Source organism: Somniosus microcephalus, unplaced genomic scaffold (assembly GCF_052327205.1).
Source record: "Somniosus microcephalus isolate GS21.2 unplaced genomic scaffold, FLI_Smic_1.0 scaffold2, whole genome shotgun sequence".
Taxonomy (NCBI): Eukaryota; Metazoa; Chordata; class Chondrichthyes; order Squaliformes; family Somniosidae; genus Somniosus; species Somniosus microcephalus.
Window position 1 is genome coordinate 139156 of NW_028225189.1, and position 4412 is coordinate 143567.

The following is a 4412-nucleotide window of genomic DNA, read 5'->3' on the forward strand; positions in this document are numbered from 1 at the left end:
CTGGCCTCTGAGGATCCGCTCCTGCAGGCCTTGGAGAAGTGGCCTTTCTTCAGGCAGGTTCTACATATGGAGTTCTTGGCTGGGCAGCGCGACCTCGGGTGCTTCTCCTGGCCACAAAAAAAACAGCCGGCGGCCCGATCGCGGATGCCCGATGTCGGGGCCGGTGCCGGGGGTGGCGGGGCCGGTCGGGTCCGGGACGCCGACGCAGAGGTAGGTCCCGGGGGCGGCGCTGGGAAGGGTGCTGTGGTAGGGGTCGGGCCCGAGTCCCAGGGTCGCGAGCAGTACCTGGTGAATGCTTCCTGATCTTGGTGGGCCACTTCCAGGGAGATAGCGAGGGCTTCAGCTTTTTCCATGCTGAGGTCTTTAGCTTCCAGCAGTCTTTGCCGTGAGTACTCGGACCGTAGGCCTTTCAGGAATGCGTCGCGGATATTATCTTCAGTATTTTCGGCTGCCGACACCGATTTAAAGTCACAGTTCCTGGCGAGTGCATATAGCGCCTGTGAGAATTCGGCTACTGATTCTCCTGGCTGTTGCGGCCGTGATCTTAGGAGGTGCCTAGCGTACATGTAGTTTACCGGGGTCCGGTACTTCTGTTTCAGCAGGTTGATGGCGGTCTCGTAGGTAGTCATGTCCTCGATGAGAGTGTATACTCTCGGGCTCAGTTGTGCCTGCAGGACACTTAGTTTGGATGCCTGAGGGACGCTGGATTCTCTCAGGTATGATTCGAAGCAGACCAGCCAGTGTTTAAAGTCTGCGGCTGAGTTTGCTGCTCGTGGGTTCAGGTCCAGGTACGGCGGTCTGAGGGCTCGCAGCCAAGCTGGCTGGTGTGGCTGTGCTCCTGGGAGCTGCGCTGGTGGCTCCTCCGCCGGTTGTGACTCGTTGTCGGACATCATTAAATTTAGTCAATAAAATTGATATACCTATCAATTCCTCCAATAAAAGGCGAAGAGTTACGAAGGTGACTAAAGGTTTTTATTGACTAAATAACAGCCCACTCTCGTGGGTGATCCGATCCAAGCAGGAGGAATACCAGCCAGTCGCTCACCTTTATACCTGGCCTGGTGGGTGGAGCCAAGGCGGAGTCGGCAGTGGTCATCCCAGGTATAGCAGTGTGGCAAGAGGCGACCTCGTACCGTGATACAATAGTGGTCAGTGATACAGTTATAACGAACAGTGGTGAACAGTGCTAACGATAGTGAACGTGGTTTACCACACTCTGCCACTCAGGATTCCCGCCGACGCTGTGAGGCCTTACCTGGTCTCTGGGACTTTTATAGCCCCGCTCTGCCGCTCAGGATTCCCAGTGTCGCTGTGAGGCCTTACCTGGTCTCTGGGGCCTTTTATAGCCCCGCTCTGCCGCTCAGGTTTCCCGCCGACGCTGTGAGGCCTTACCTGGTCTCTGGGGACTTTTATACCCCGCTCTGCCGCTCAGGATTCCCAGCGACGCTGTGAGGCCTTACCTGGTCTCTGGGACTTTTATAGCCCCGCTCTGCCGCTCAGGATTCCCGCCGACGCTGTGAGGCCTTACCTGGTCTCTGGGGCCTTTTATACCCCGCTCTGCCACTCAGGATTCCCGCCGACGCTGTGAGGCCTTACCTGGTCTCTGGGGCCTTTTATAGCCCCGCTCTGCCGCTCAGGTTTCCCGCCGATGCTGTGAGGCCTTACCTGGTCTCTGGGGACTTTTATACCCCGCTCTGCCGCTCAGGTTTCCCGCCGACGCATGCATGAAACCAGCACTTCCGTTGGGCCTACGGGTGAGTACCCAGCACGTACTCACCCGTGGAGACCCGAATTTCTGGGCCAGGTTATTTTGTCATTTTCCTTTGATGTAGTTAAAATATATTATGGTGTATAAAGGAGCATGGTTTTCAACAGTTTGCCAGAGTGTACTCGAAAGATCCAGAAACGGGTAAAGTCACTCTCTGTGATGACCGATCACCTTTATTGATGCACAGTAACGTCTGTTCCGTATACTCCACTACGAAGTCTCGTGCTTACTGGAAACGTGTTGTTGTGAGCCAGAGGGGAAAGGAGGTTGCTTAACAAAAGGCGCTATAGAAATGCAAGTCGTTCTTTTCTTTCTGCATCTCCAGATAGAATTGCGAGAATGAAAACGACAGGAATCGTGTTCAATGGTTTCTAGATTTTATTGACAGGACACCTCCTGCAGAATCCACACTTTGATTGTGATTATTTGCTGGGCATCTTGATACCGCTCTCCAGTTGCAGTTGACACACGAAGAAAGAATTGGCAAGTTCGGCCAAGCAATGCCACAAGTTTTTTCTATTAGTTCATTCGTGAGAAATGAGTGTCACTGGCAAGGCCGGCATTTATTTCCCCATTCCCCAGTTGGCCCAAGAAGGTGGTGGTGGACCTTCATCGTTGTAAAGGTTTGATACAACTGAGTTGCTGACTAGGCCACTTCAGATGGTAATTAAGAGTCAACAATGTTGTTGCGAGACTGGAGTCACATATACAACATGACGAATTTATATAGCGCCTTTAACATAGCACAATGTCCCAAGGCGCTTCACAGGAGCGTCAACCAGACACAAACTTGACCCCGAACCACACAAGGAAATATTTGGACAGGTTGGTCATGGAGGTAGGTTTAAATGAGCATCTTAACGGAGGAGAGAGAAGTAGAGAGGTTTAGGGAGGGGATTCCAGATCTTAGGGCCGGGAGAGCTGAAGGCACGGCCGTCGATGGAGGGGCGAAGGAAGTGTGGGATGCACAAGAGGCCAGAATTAGAGGAGCGCAGGGTTGTGGGGCCGCCGGAGAAGGTTACAGAGATGGGGAGGGGTGAAGGAAGTGGGGGATGCGCAAGAGGGCCAATGTAGGAAGAACGCAGAGAATTCAGACAGTTGTAGGGCTGCAGAGGATTACAGAGTTGAGGGGAACGATGAATGATCCCGGAAGGCAGCTGGATTGAGAAGCATCGAGAGCGTCCCAGCTCGAATGTCGACCCGTCGGCTCAGAGCCGGCAGTGAAAGCCTCCGCCCACCACAATGGTCTCCCCAGTGATGTAGGTGGCGTCCTGCGAGCAGAGGAAGGAGACTGTACCGGCGCACTCCTCCGGCTCACCAATCCGGCGCATGGCGATGCTCTTCTCGAACTGCCGGCGTGAGCCCTCATCTGACCACAGGGCGGAGCTGAAGTCGGTCTTGATGATGCCGGGGGCCAGGCAGTTGACCCGGATGTTGGCGGGCCCCAGCTCGTCGGCCAGCACCTTGGTCAGGCCCAGCAGCGCTGTCTTGCTGACGCTGTAGGGCCCGATGGCGGCGAAGGGCTGGTAGCCGGCGGCGGAGCTCACCAGCACGATGGAGCCCCCACCTTGCCGCTCCATGTGTGGCACCACCAGCTGGGCCAAGAGGAAGGGGGCCTTGACGTTGACCTCGAAGATCTTGTCCCAGGCCTCCTCCGGGCAGTCCAGGGTCCTCCCGGCGAAGGGGTTGACAGCGGCGTTGCAGACCAGGATGTCGATGGCTCCGTGGCGCCTCAGTGTCCCACCGACAAGCTCCTCCAGGTCCGCCCGCTTGCCCGCGTGGCAGACGGTGCCCGAGACCTCCAGCCCCTCGGCCCGCAGCTGGCCCAGGGCACTGTCCACGTTGGCCTGCTTGCGGCTGCTGATGACCACCCGGGCCCCATCCTGGGCCAGGCGCCGGGCGATGGCCAGCCCAATGCCCCGGGTGGAGGCAGTCACCAGGGCCACTTTGCCAGTCAACAGTGCAGGTTGCATGGTGGCAACAGCGGGGACTCTGACCCCTTTCTTCGGTCAAGTGCTTGTCTGCCGCCCTCAATGGGCGGGGTCAGGGCTCAGCCAATGGGAGCCCGACCTCTGCGCCGAGGCCTCTGGGACTTGTAGTCTCCCCAGCGCCACCCACGTGTCCCCAGGGGCCAATCAGGAGGCAGCCAGGTGAAGCTGTCCAATCAGCGCCCGGGAGGGCCGGGCAGGGCTGCTTGGCTGCGAGGAAAATGGCGGCGGTAGGCGGGGAACGGCGCTTTAATTATCTCCAACCACCGGACGGAAAGCATCCATCGCCCTGATCGGGGTCGCCACTGAGCAGCGGAGAACATTACCCCAGCGGCCGGCCGCTCCCCCCCGCCCCATCAAACCACCGCACCGAGGGGAGGGCGCCCGGAGCGGCGAGGCAGAAAATGGCGGCGCCGCTTTCCTCCCCGTCCTTCTAGGCCCCGCCAACCCTCAGCGCCGCCGCTCGTCATTGGATAACCCACATGTCACTCAGCAGCCTCTTGGCCAATGAATGAGCAACAAACGGTGGAGGGGCGGGGCGGGAGCCCGGCTCCAATTGTCAGCCAATGGCTCAGTGAGCAGCGCCCTCGCCTCCGAGTCACAGGGTCCCGGGTTAGAGTCCCGCCCACCCTCAGCGCCGCGGCTCGCCATTGGAT

At 58.0% G+C, this 4412-nt stretch overlaps 1 pseudogene; it reads right to left on the reverse strand.

The window, feature by feature from the left end:
• Positions 1 to 2128: 2128 nt before the first annotated feature.
• On the reverse strand, positions 2129 to 3998 carry LOC147084063 (dehydrogenase/reductase SDR family member 4 pseudogene; annotated as a pseudogene).
• Between the last annotated feature and the right edge of the window lie 414 nt (positions 3999 to 4412).